The sequence below is a fragment of the Erinaceus europaeus genome, chromosome 9 (genome assembly GCF_950295315.1).
Source record: "Erinaceus europaeus chromosome 9, mEriEur2.1, whole genome shotgun sequence".
NCBI classification, from domain to species: Eukaryota; Metazoa; Chordata; class Mammalia; order Eulipotyphla; family Erinaceidae; genus Erinaceus; species Erinaceus europaeus.
The window spans coordinates 14,275,514-14,289,821 of NC_080170.1; positions in this window are offsets into that span (position 1 = coordinate 14,275,514).

The window sequence follows — 14,308 nt, forward strand, 5'->3', positions numbered from 1 at the left end:
CTTCCACTTTCCAATCCCTAGCCCATCCCCAGAAAGAGTGACAGGTGTGGCCTGTGCACATGGCCCTGTGATGGGGATACCAGTGTTGTGTCTGGTTAGAAAGACCTGGTGTGGGGTGGGGGCAGGCAGTGGCACACCTTGTTAAGTGCATATGTTAAATGTGCAAGGACCCAGGTTCAAGTCCCTGACCCCCACCTGCAGAGGGAAAGCTTTACAAATGGTAAAGCAGTGCTGCAGCTGTCTCTTTCTGTCTTTCTCCCTCTCTATCCCCCCCCCCCGGATTTCTCTCTGTATCTAGCCAATAAATAAACAACATAATAAAAAATTTTTAAAAAGACCTGTGGACTGTGTGAGCTCTTGCCTAAATGACCCAGAACTTCCAGGTCTGCTGAGCTCCCCCAGCCAGTCAGTCCCTCACAACTATAATTTTTAAAAAAATTATAGCATTTATTTGTTAATGAGAGGGATAGGAGGAGAGAGAGAAAGAACTAGACATCACTCTGGCACTTACACTGCCAGGGACTGAACTTAGGACCTCATGCTTGAGAGTTCAACACTTTATCTACTGCATCACCTCCAGACCACACAGAATTTCTTTTTGTTTATTTATTTATTTATAAAAAAGAAACATTGACAAAACCATAGGATAAGAGCGTACAACTTGGCATAATTCCCACCACCAGAAACACATAGAATTTCTAAGTACCTTCAGCCAGTCTACTCTCCTCTCAGCCAGGAAGCAGGTGACCAATATCTTGTGGTGGCCCCAGGCTCAGACCCTGAGGTGACTTTGATTTCCATTCCTGGATATGAAGGAGGTGGTGACCCCCTGGCAAGCAGTACAGTCCCCAAGCTGGGTCTCTGCTCACCCCTCCCACCCTCACTGCCACCATCCTGACCAAGTCCCCAAGTGCCTGGTGGAGAGAATGAAAGACCCTGTGCAGGACTGAGGACAATATCTGCTCTTTGAGGCCATAGCTGGTGAAGCTGGGGCGGGAGCTCAGAAGCCAACTGGTCCTCTTCCTTCTCTCCCACTTTGTGACATTTGCAGGCAGCATTGTCTCAAAGTAAGAGCAGCCCATGGCAGCAGGAGGTAAGAGTTGTGATAAAGGGGAGCAGCCAAGCCAGGCCTGGCTGGTGGGATCTGGGAGACTCCATGTGCTCAGATAGGGCTCAGGGGCTCATTCAGCTCAGCTACAGCAGCACTGAACCGAGGGCCCAATGGCCCCATGTGACAGAGACAAACGAGGCTAACATCTTCATCTCGCTGATTTCTCAGGGATGGAGATGCTGCTTCAGGACACCGAAAAATGAGAACAGAAATGCTTAAGAATATAAATTGGAGAGGAACTGCTGGTGTCACCCCCCTAAAGTGGGCAGACATAGCTTAGCAGTGTGGAAAACCAGGAACAGACTCTTCCTCTGGAACCAGATAGGCTGGAAGCTCAGTACAGACAGGGCTATGAGTTAAAGGCTCCACAGAGGCCTGCCCACACTTCTGAGTCTTATCTCCAAGATAAAGACCTATTTGTTAGCATTCTTTTTACCCAAAACACTCAACTGGCTTTCTTCTCTTCTTTTTTCCTTTCTCTTTCTCTCTCTCCCTCTCCCTCTTTAGACATTTATTATTTATTAATGAGAGATATAGAGGGAGAGAGAAAGAAAACCAGACATCACTCTGGCACATACATTACTGGGGACTGAACTCAGGACCTCATGCCTGAAAGTCTAACACTTTATCCACTGTGCCACCTCTCAGACTGCCTTTCTACAAAGAGCTGCAAGGCATGCTACGAGGCTAAAATCCTCAATACGAAGAGTCTGAACAAGCTTCAAACTCAAATGTAACAGGGACTGATAATTTCAGACAGATATTATTAGCATGCTAAAGTTGATCCCCAAAAAAGTAGATGTAGACAACATGCAAAAACAGGTGGGCGATGTAATTAGAGAGTCAGAAACTCTAAGAAAGAATCAAAGGCAAAACAAACAAACAAACCCTGGAGACAAAAATCCTTGCCACACAAAAAGAATATCTCTGGGGGACTTGGTAGTCGACTGTACACAGCTGAAGAAAGAATCTAGCAAAAAAAAAGTTTCCAAAACAGAAAAGTGAACATTTATTTTTAAAAAAACTCTCTGAAAGAAACAGGATATGAAATCCAGAAATGCTGGGGGAACTACAAAAGGCATAGCATAAACATGATAGAAATACCAGAAAGAGAGAAAGAAATAGAAGAAATAGTCAAAGCAATAATGACAGCCAATTTCCTCACATTAATGTTAGAGTTTAATGACAGAGCCACCACCACCTCTTCTGCTTTCTTGCTTTCTTTCTGTTTTTTTCTTTTTACACCAAGGTTATCACTGAGACTTGGTGTGTGCATAACTTTACCATTCCTGGTGACCATTTTTTAAATAAAGGGTGAGATACAGAAATAGAGAGGGAGAGAGATAGTAAGGAGAGATCCCTGCAGCACTATTCTACCTTTGTGAAGCTTCTCCCTTGCAGGTGCTGACTGGGAGCCTGAACTCAGGTCCCTGACATGGTAACATATGTCCTTTACCAAGTAAACCATTCCCTAAGCAGAATAAATTCTTACACCTAGATTGATGAAAATCAAACCTTAGAAAGCTAAAGATTGGGAGTTGGGAGGTAGCGCAGTGGGTAAAGCGCAGGTGGAGCAAAGCGCAAGGACCGGTGTAAGGATCCCGGTTCCAGCCCCCAGCTTTTCACTTGCAGGGAAGTCGCTTCACGGGTGATGAGGTGGGTCTGCAGGTGTCTATCTTTCTCTCCCCCTCTCTGTCTTCCCCTCCTCTCTCCATTTCTCTCTGTCCTATCCAACAACGACTGCAACATAAAAAAACAAAAGGGAATAAATAAATATTTTTTAAAAAAAGAATGAAAGCTAAAGATTGAATTGAATTCTTTCAAAGCCCACAGAAAAGCAAAAAAAAAGAATAACATCTGGGGGCTGGGGAACCCGGTAGAGTACACATGTTACTTGTTACTATGTGCAAGGACCCAGGCTCAATCCTAACTTGCAGAGTAGGAGTTTCACGGGCTGTGAAGCAGTGCTGCAGTTGTCTTTCTCTCTAACTCTGTATCTATATTTTGCCTCTCAATTTCTCTCTATCAAATAAAAAATAGAAAAGAAAGAGTAAAAGAAGAAGATGATGGAGGAGGGGTAAGAGAAGGAGGGGGAGGAGGAGGAGGAGGAGGAACAGGAATAATAGCTACTGGGAGCAGTGGATTCACCATGTAGGCACTGAGCTACAACAATAACCCTGGTGGCAATAAAATAAATAAAAGAATAACATTTGATTTTCCCTCAGAAGCCAACCAAGAAGAAAAGTATCTGAAGCAAAAAATTTACATGGTCAATATTTACAAGAAGTCATCATAGAATTCTACATCTTGCAAGACTCTTTCAAAAATGGCAGAGAGGAGCTCCAGTGGCGCAATCGGTCAGCGCGCTGTACTTCTACAAAAATGGTGGAGGAATGCTTTCCAAGACAAACAAAAGCTAAGAGAATTCATTATCAGTAAATCTACCTTGTAAGAAATATTAAAAAGCCCCCCATAAATAAAATAGGTCAGGAACTCAACTACACAGAGACAGAAAGAGACTTATAGAAGGAATGACTAAAAAAATAAAAATAAAAATAAAACAAAGCTTGCAGCCCATGAGGTGGTACAGTGGATAAAACACTGGACTGCAAACATGAGGTTCTGAGTTTGATCCCTGGCATCAGATGTGCCAGAATGATACTTTTGATACATCTCTCTCTCATAATTAAATAAAAAATCCAAACTTTCATTTGCCTAAATTCTAATTGATCTATTAGGTATTAGATATGTATTAAACAATTATAGCATATATGTAAATGAAATGAATGATACAAGGATTAGGAGTGAGAATTACAATATTTCACTTTTATAAGATACTAGTATTACTCAACAAGAGGAATAGTGTTATTTGAAAGTGGGCTTTGTTTAGTTGTAAGTGCAATGTGTGGGACAACCATTAAAATTTCTTTTAAGTCTAATCACAATGGAGAGAAATTAAATACAAAATGCCCCATTAAAACTACAAATGGCAGGGGGAAAATGAGAGTAAGAGAAAAATAGAGGGAGAAAAGAACAAGGCAGTGAATAGAAAACAATAAATGCAGTGTCATTAATCTAACTACATAATCCCTTTAAGTGCCGGTGATCTAAATATGTCAGTTAAAGAACAGAGCAGACCAAAAATAAGACTCAAGTATATACTGTCTATAGAAAACTCACTTTGAAGATAAAGGCACACGGACATAAAGAGATTAGGGAGAGAGAAAAATATGCCAAGCTAATACTTTGATCAAGAGCAAGCCAGAACTGCTACATTAATTCCAAACAGGAAAGATTTCAAAGCAAGGAAAATCATTAGGGATCAAGAGAGGCACTGCATTATGGGACCGGAGTCCATTTCCATTGAGGTTTAACAGTACTCAGTGTGCAGATGCCTACCAACTGCACACGAGAATAGGTAGGGGAAACGTGTTAGAAGTGCAGGGAAAAAATAAATGAATCTGGTTGCAAAGTCGAAGACTTCCATAATGCTTCAGCAGTAAATAAATCCAGCTGACAGAAAAATCAGTTAAGGGGATAGTTCAACTGAATAGCACTGTCACATAATTATACATACAAATAAGGACAATTACAGACTATTTCTTTAATAATGCATAATTCAAGTTCATGTGGAATGGATTGGCCACATTCTGGGCCAAAAAAAAAAAAAAAAAATCCATCAGACCACATTTCAAAGCATGAAAGTCACACAATGTCTGCTTTAAGAATGCAATAGAAATAGACTAGAAATCAACAACAGAAACAGCTGGAAAATCCTCAAGTATTGGGAGACTAAGAACACATTTCTAAATACTGCATGGGTCAAAGAAGAAATTGTAAAAGAAATTCATTTATTATTATTTTGAGGTAATGTTGGCTTATAAAACTTTGTATGTTTTGAGGGTACAATTTCATATGTTTTCAAAAATATGTTTGTGTCACACCAGGCCCACCAGCAAAGTGCTAAGCTCCCTCCCCCACAGTCCACTGAACTCCCTCCCTCTTCTCCCTCTTCTCTCTTAGGTAATCTCAGCTCTGCAGTGAGAGCCTAAGGATTTATTTTTGTTTGATTTTGTCTGGTCCTTTGCTTTATTTCTTTATAGTCTACAGGTGAGTGAGAGCATCCAGAGTAAGTTCTCCTCCTTCTAGCTTATTGTACCTGTCTCCTGGCTCAGGGACAAGTCCTTTATCAAATACTTCTTTTAAACATTGTGTCCCTTATGTCCCAGCCTGTGACTTGTCTTTTTTTTTTTTTTTTTAGTCTTTTAATATTGATTTACAAAACAAGACAACAGGGGCATAACTCCAGACTGTTCCCACCACCAGAGTTCTGAATACCCAATCCCTCCATTGCAAGCCACTGCAGTTCTCCCAAAGTTGCAGACATGGTTTAACTATCATCTCTACAACTATCTTCTATATGTGTCCGTTTTTTTAAGTCCCATTTTTTCTTCCATTCTAAGTCACTCCTAAATCTATTGCTACATGTAGATGTCCATCTCTATTTCCTCCTGTCCTTCATGGAGGACTCCTTGATGGAGTCAGAGTCAGAGCCCTCTTGTCATCTTCCCCCTATGTGACTTGTCTTTCATGACATAGCTTCACCAAGCATGGGTGTTTGGCCCACTAGATATAATGGGGAGACAGAGGACATCACCCACACTGACAGGTCAAGATAGAAGTGTGGAGTTGGGGGGATGAACACGTGAAGAAGACGAAAGCAAGACTCCTAATGATGCTGACTGAAATGAGGTCAATATAAGACATCTTCAACAAGGACAGAGAACATATGAGAGAAAGAAAGACAGTATCAACAACTGAACTATAAACCTTTAGCTCCTTCTCCAAATAAAAATGATATAAAAAATAATGATAATACCAAAGGGAAAATATGGAAATCAAGCAGATATTACAAGGCTAGAGAATATGGTAACAATTAAAAAATTGGATAGAAGGCTTCAACAGCAGAATGACAGAGCTGAAGGTCAAATCAATGAGTTTGGGGACAGGGTAGCAAAAAAACCAATATAAGAGAAGAGCAGTGGGCTAGGGAGATAGTGTAATGGTTATGGCAAAGACTTTCATGCCTGAGGCTCTGAGACATTAGGTTCAACTCCCAGCATCAGCATCAGCCAGAACTGAGCAGTACACTGATCTCTTTGTCTCTATATATTTCTCTCTGTATCCCATTAAAATAAATAAATAAAATATTAAAAAGAATAGAGCAAAAGAGTTAGTTACCATATTTTTTTCCCAGAGAACTGCTTGGCTTTGGCTATGTTGGTGTGTGAGGTTGAACCTGGGACCTCGGAGTCTCAGGCATTAGATTCTGTTTGCATAACCATTATGCTATCTCCCCCACCCAAAAGCAAAAGAATTATAAACATGGAGTATAACAGAATATTCCCAACAACAGATGAGTGGATAAAGATGAGATGGATCTTTACTCACTTATGATCTCACTTATAGGTGGGAATGAAGAAATAAGGAAATAAGGAAATAAAGGGAATAAGGAAATAAAGGAAAACACAAAGCAAAACTTGGAGTGAGTCTGGTGCATTACACCAAAGTAAATGAAGAGAACCTTGGAGGCCCTGTTGCATGATATAAAAGGAGGGGGGTGGGTGATAGTGCCCCAGCTTAATCACACATGACGTGAAGCACAAGGACCCAGGCAAGGATTCTGGGTTCTAGCTCCCTCTCCACCTGCAGAGGTGTCACTTCCCGAGTGGTCAAGCAGGTCTGCAGGTGTCTTTCTCTCTCCCTCTCTATCTTCCCTTCCCCTCTGAATTTCTCTGTCTTATCCTATAAAGAAAGAAAAGAGGGAAAAAATGGAAAAAATGGCCACCAGGAGTAGTGGATTTGTAGTGCTGGCACTGAGCCCCAGCAATAACCCTGCAGGCAAAACACAAACAAACAAAATAAATAAAGGGTAAATTGTGTGGTGGGTTACATCAAAGTAAAAGATTCCTTGGGGTGAGGGGTGATCAGGTCCTGGTGTACAGTGGTGGAATGGGACCTAGGCTGGGGGTGAGAATGTTTTGAAGAAAACTACACATGTACCAACAACTGTATTTATTGTCAACTATAAACTATTAATCCCCTCATTAAAATTTTTTAAAAGTAAGTTGTGGGTGAAAGTTTTCTGCAGAGAACTTTTTACAGGGATACAAGAGATTGTACCCACATGTAAACAACTGCACAACAAACCATTAGACCTCCCTCCTCCCCAATACAAAGGACAAAGAAAAAAGAATGATCACACTGGTGCGGGGGTGGGGGGGACAGTGAAAATCAAGTTGACGTACTTATTTCAATGAATATAAAACATCATTGACTTAATCCTGCTGAGATCAAGCAATAACGTCCACTTCAGGATGTTAGAACAATGCCTACAGGAAATTGGAAATTTGCTATTTTAGGTGCCTTCCAGTCTTTAATACTAGCGTATATTAACCATAGTTTTACTATGTATCTTAATGTAGCAGTCAAAACTTGAAAAAAAAATTTAAAAGGAGGCAGATATGCACAATGGAATATACTCAGCTATAGGAAAATATGTAATTTTTTCCCTTTTGCTACAAGATGGATAGAATCAGAGGCATCATGGCAGGTAAAATAAACCAGAAGAAGAAAAACAAATATTGGGTGATTTCACTCATGTGTGGGATATAGAGAAATAAAGCCACAGTCTGGGAAATGATATCTCTGAAAGAAATGTCTGATAAGGAACTGGTGTCCACAGACCAGGTGATTTATTTATTTATTTATTTATTTATTTATATATTTATTTATTTGAGATGGAGAGGGTGAGAGAGAGAGAGAGAGAACAATAGTTTGGCATGTGAGACCCTGGAGATTGAATTCTGAATTTTTTTTTATAGGGAGATGAATAGGCAGATCACAGACAAATTTGGGATCAGTCTGGGAATTGGTGCAGTGCATAGAGTGTTGCACTCTCAAGCATAAGGTCCTGAATTCAATCTCTGACAGAGCATGTACTAGAGTGATGTCTGGTTGTCTTTCTCTCCTTCTCTCTCTCATGAAATAAAATCTTTGAAAAAAAAATTGAGATCAGTGAGACTCCTTCATGTAAGAATATAAAGGTGAACTTGTGTCACTGTACATTTGCAAAACCTTTACCACAGCAAGAGAAAATGCTATTGTAAACTGTGGACTGGTGATAACTGTGCTTGAGTGTAGGTCCATTGACGATAAGAAATGCATGTGGGGAGGGGCAGGTGGTGGCGCATCTGGTTGAGTGCACATGTACAATGCGCAAGGACCCATGTTCAAGCCCCCCCCTGGTCCCCACCTGTAGAGGAAAAGCTTTGCAAGTGGTGAAGCAGGGTTGCAGGTGTCTCTCTGTTTCTCTCCCTCTCTATCACCCCTTCCCTATAGATTTCTGGCTGTTTCTACCCAATAAATAAATAATTTAAAAAGAATATTAAAAAAAATACATGGAAGAGGGTAAATAGCATCTTGGTTCTGCAAAGAGAAACTCTCATGCCTGAGGCTCCAAGGCCCCAGGTTAAATCCCCTGCATCACCATAAACCAGAGCTAAGCAGTGTTTGGTAGAAAGAAACAAAGAGATAGAGAAAGAAAGAAAGGAAATGAAAAAAGAAATGCATCACTCTGGTGAGGGCTGCAGCAGGGAGGTTGTGTTGAAGGCAAGGCAATATATACCTTTGTACTTCCCCCACCCCCCCCTGCATTTTGCTCTGAGCCAAAACTGATGGGGGAAAAAAACCCAATTTCTTTAAAAATGTTAGAAGAAAGATTTAGAAAAGAAACATGTCCCTAAATATTATTGGATCACCATAGATTCCCCATGTTTTTCTCTCATGTTTCTCAAAGTGAGCCTGAAATCCAGATGCACACACTGGATTTAAGTGGGAAGGACTCTAAGAGAAGCCCTTCACTGACAGAGTGGTGGGGGCAGTGTTGGTGGTGCATATGGACCCTGTTGAACATACATGCTACCATGTGCAAGGACCTGGGTTCAAGCCCCCAGTCCCCACCAGCATGGAAGAAGCTTTATGAGTGGTGAAAGTGTTGCAGATCTCTCTCTTTCTCTCTCTCTCTCTCTCCCCCCCACCTTCCTTCTCAATTTTTGTCTATCTCTACGCAAAATAAATAAATAAATAAATAAATAAATAAATAAATAAATAGGAGCTAGGCAGTGGTGAACCCAGTAGAGAATACATTTCAATGTGCAAGGACCCAGATTCAGGCCTTTGGTCCCCTCCTGCAGAGGGGAAGAAGTTTCACAAATGGTGAAGTGAGACTGTAGGTTTCTCCCCTTTCTTTTCTGATTTATCTCTGTCTTTATCCAATAAATAAATAAACTTTTAAATAAATAGAAGATTTTAAAAAGAAAGAGTGGCAAAGAAGGCTCCTACGTGAAGCAGCAGTGGAGGGAAGTTGTTTTTTTTTTTTTCTGTATCCTTCCAACCACCCCCCCACCCCCACCCCAGGCGATCCCCACAAGGTTCAGCAACAGTAGAAGCTGGGAAGGTACCTAAAAATCTAGGGGAAGAAAAAGCCTTCTTGACTAAAGGAATTATGGTCCCAAGAGCGCAGGAGGGACTCCCCTTGGCTTTTGTTCTCTCTGTCTCTCATTGGCAGATACAGCCGCAGGAAGCATGCAACAGAACAGAAAACTAAAGCTCCAATGTTCCAGCTGAAAGTTGAGTGATAAGAAGGGAACTGGAATCAGAATAGAGCTAAAGAGATCATTCCAGGTAGGAGTTCCAAAATCTGCCTGATTTTCAGGAATAAAGAGAAAACCTCCAAACGCCCATTGTGACCAACAAAGCTTAAATATTCTTTAATCAAAAGTCTACTGGCTGTGTAGATAGCTCACAGGTAGAGCACTGGACCCGCATGCCTGGGGGTTCTGAGCTCAATCCCCAGTGATACATGCACTAGTTTGGTAGTCTGGCTTCTCTCTAATTCCAAGATGAGATGGCTTCATGAAAGATTTATACTATTTGTGGTGAATTAATATCTTCCTCAATTTCTTCCACAAGATTAAAAAGGAGGAGAAATTTTCAAATACATTCCACAAACTCAGGGTTACCCTGATTCTGAAACCAGACAATGACACCACACACACACACTCCCCATTATTTATGATGAACATAGATGTTAAATTTGGTGTGGTAGTATTTTTTGGTAGGATTTTTACAAGACTTAAAAGAAAAAAATTTATACACAGACTGAGTGGGATTTATTCCAGAGATAATTCAACACACATAAATCAATAAATATTACATGCCACATTAAAGAAGGAAGGAGAAAAGTCATATTATCATTTCAGTAGATGCAGAAAAAGCATTTGATGAGGCTCAACATCCATTTACAATAAAAATGAGCTTGGTCTGGGGAGACAGCACTATAGTTTTACAAATGACTTTCATGCCTGAGACTCTGAGATCCCTGGTTCAATCCTAAGAACCACCATAAGCCAGAGCCAAGCAGTGCTCTGGTAAAAAGATAAGTAAATAAATCTTTAAAATTAAGTTTAACAAAATGTATGCTTTAACATGATACAGACACTATACGGAAAACCCACAATCAATATGATGCTCAATGTCAAAAACTAAAACAAAACAATTATAACAAAACCTGGTAGCTTTTCCTTTAAGAGCAAGAATAAGATAAGAATAGTTTTTTTTTTTTTTTTTTTGCCTCCAGGGTTATCTCTAGAGCTGCACTACAAATCCACTACTTCTAGCAGCCATTTTTTCCATTTTATTGGATAAGACAGAGAGAAATTGAGAGAGGAGGGGTAGATAGAGAGGGAGAGAGAAAGATAGATGCCTGCAGACTGGCTTCACCGCTTGTGAAGAGACACCCACCCTGTATGTGGGGAGCTAGGGGCTCAAACTGGGATCTTTGCATGCATCCTTGAGCTTTGTACTATGTGCACTTAACTCAGTGTGCTACTGCCCAGCCCCCCCCCCCCACCACCAATGTTCATTCTTACCACTACTATGCAACAGAGTTCTGGGAGACTTTACCAGGGACAGTTCAACAATATACTGGGGCCAAGGAGGTGACTTAGCACTTTATGTGTGTGAGATTCTGTGTTCAGTTCCCACCACCATGTGAGAGCCATAGGATTTACTCTTTAGGAAAAGGGATGACGGCACACCTGTTTGAGTACACATATTACAATGTGCAAGGGCCCAGGTTCAAACTCCTGGTCCCCACCTGCAGAGGGGATGTTTCATTAGTGGTGAAGCAGTGCTGCAGGTGTCTGTGATTCTCTCTGCCCCTTTATTTCCCCTTCCATTTTCAGTTTCTCTGCCTTATCAAATTAATTAATTAATTAATTAAAAATATATCTAAGGGGGAAAAAAAGCAATGATGATGACAGACCAATACTTTTGCCCTTTGGTGTAAGAAGTCTATTATTGGCCTCTCTGAACCAGAAGACTACCATGGCAAGCAATTTTTATCTCTGAAAATAAAGACAGAAAGGCCAGGAAGTAGTGCATTTGATACAGCAGACATGTTACTATGGGCAAGGATATAGGTTCAAGCCCTAGTTCCTGCCTACAGGGGGGACTACACTGCCTTCATGAATGGTGAAGCATTGCTACAGATATCTTTCTAGGTTCTCTCCATCTCTGTCTCCCACTTCCCTCTTGATTTCTCTGTCTCTATCCAATAAACAAAAATATTTTAAAATACTGCTTGCAATAATGCTAGAAAGTTAATGGCATGGATCAGTATCAGTAATACTGTAAAGGGACCAGCATGTCCACTTTGGGAGAGAGAGAGAGAGAAGGGGGGGGTGCGACAAGGCATAAAGAAACACAACTTGGCAACAAGCACCAAGAACCATAGAATATTTCTTCACAGTCCCCAGCCCAAGAATATCACTGCTAGGAATTTACTCTGATGAAATAACATGGAAATGGGGAGGGGGAGCATCTCTTCCAGCCAGGGTGTGGTCCTGTGATTTCGATACTCTGACTTGGTGACCTTGGGAAGCCAAACACTGAGTGCTGTGTTGCAAATGTACTGGGAGGTGCACTGTGATTACAGGCCCTTGAATGCATGTGTGCCTGGGGCCCAGCCAGCTGAGAACCTGGAGGGGAAAGTGGGGCTGCCACTTCTGTGTTTCTTTTCTTTCTTTTTTTTTTTTCTCACTTTTTTAAAATTAGTGATTTAGTAATGATTAACAAGATTGTGAGATAACAGGGGTACAATTTCATACAGTTCTCACCACCAGGGTTATGGGTCTCATTCCACTGGAAGCTTCCCTATTATTTATCCCTCTGGGAGTATGGACTAAAATTCTTTTTGGGGTGCAGAAGGTGGAAGGTTTAGTTTCTGTAACTGATGTTCCACTGGACATAGACATCGACAGGTCGATCCATACCCCTAACCTGTTTCTGTCTTTCCCCAGTGGGGTAAGGTTCTGGAGAGGTAAGGCTCTGGGACACATGGGTAAGATCGTCTGTCCAGGGAAGTGAGGATGGAATCATAGTAGCATCGTAACTTGGTGGCTGAAAGGTGGTAAGATGTAAAGCAGGAGAATTCGTTTAATAAACAGAAACCCAAAGGTAGGAATAGAGCAGATGAAATTAGGGGTCTTCAGGTGGGAAGAAGCTAAGTCTATTTTAGGTATGTTCCAAAGGGTCCATGACTTTAATAATTTTTGCCTGAGCCTGATAGCTTACATGTAGATGGACTAAAAATATTGTTTGTGAAGATGGTGTTAGAGTTGAGAATAGGGCTAGAAAGTTGGATTAGGGCTCCCAAATGTAAGGAAAGTATAGAAATACCATTAACTGTTTACCCCATTGATCTGACATAGGACACATGTCTATTCATATTTAGCAAGGAGCCTGTGTAACCTCTGAGTCCCTGTCAGTGTGAGCTCACAGTTCAAAGTCAAAGTTGGGAACATTCTACGCTGCATTCATTTCAGGACCAGTATTCCTTGAGTGGCAGGGTAGGGTGACCCAGCCTCCCTTTGGAGAGTTGAGGCAGTTTCTACCATTGCTGCTCTACAGTGAGGGCAAGGTCCTGGAGAGGCCCACAAGTGGGCATTTGACGATGTTCCTGATGGAAGTGAAATGGAGAGGAATCTACTAGAGGTCTAGGCCCATCATATTTATGTGGGACTTCAAGGATTCCCTGACTAGAGCCCTAGATGATGGGGTGGCCATCATTAAGTGAGCCAGTTTCTTGCCCTTATGCAGCTTTTGTAGTCCTTTCTCTCTTGATAAGGTTAGACTTTCTCCCAGTTGTTACATGTTTCACTTCTTGAGAATGACTAAACTGTGCCACAGTGCTACATTAATTCTGTATTATTTTTCTCCTCCTCCTTTTTTTTTAAATTAAGTATTCTTGGGATTTGTTCATTGGTTTAATTTTTATTTTTTCTTATATTTGATAATACAGAGGGAAATTGATAGGAAAGGGGGAGCTAGAGAGGGACAAAGGAGACGCTACAGACCTGCTTCATTGATTGTCAAGCTACCACCCTGCAGGTGGGGGTTGGGGGCTTAAACCTGGGTCCTTGCACATGGAAATGTGTGCACTCAACCAAGTGTGCCACCACCTGGCTCCCATTTCTGTATTCTAAGTAGCAGTGCGGAAGGGCTCTAATTTCTCCATATTCTTGTCAATATGTGCCATGGGCTGGTGCTGATGCTATTACCATCCTATTAGGCATGAGGTAGCTCATTGTGTTCTTTCTAAAATACGTTATTTGCTGGGCAGAAACAGAGAGAAACAAAGAGGGGAGGGGGGAGATAGCAGAAAGAGCTACCTGCAGCACTATTTCACCCACCATGAAGCCTTCCTCCTGCAGGTGAGGACAGAGGTCTTGAACTTGAATCCTTGTGCATTGTTTTCTTTTAAAAGATGTTTATTTATTTATTAATGAGAAAGACAGGAGGACAGAGAAGGAACCAGACATTACTCTGGCACATATGCTGCTGGGAATCAAACCCAGGACCCCATGCTTGAGAGTCCAAAGTTTTATCACTGACCACCTCCCGGACCACAAAATCCTTGTGTACTGTAACATGTGCACTCAACCAGGTATGCCACCGCCTAGCCCTTAATAGTGTTTGCTGGTATTCTGGACATCGTTCTGCTATCTCATTATGAACTAGCTTATGTTGCTATCCTCTGGAGAGTACAGTATTTTGCTTATTTATATAGTGTCC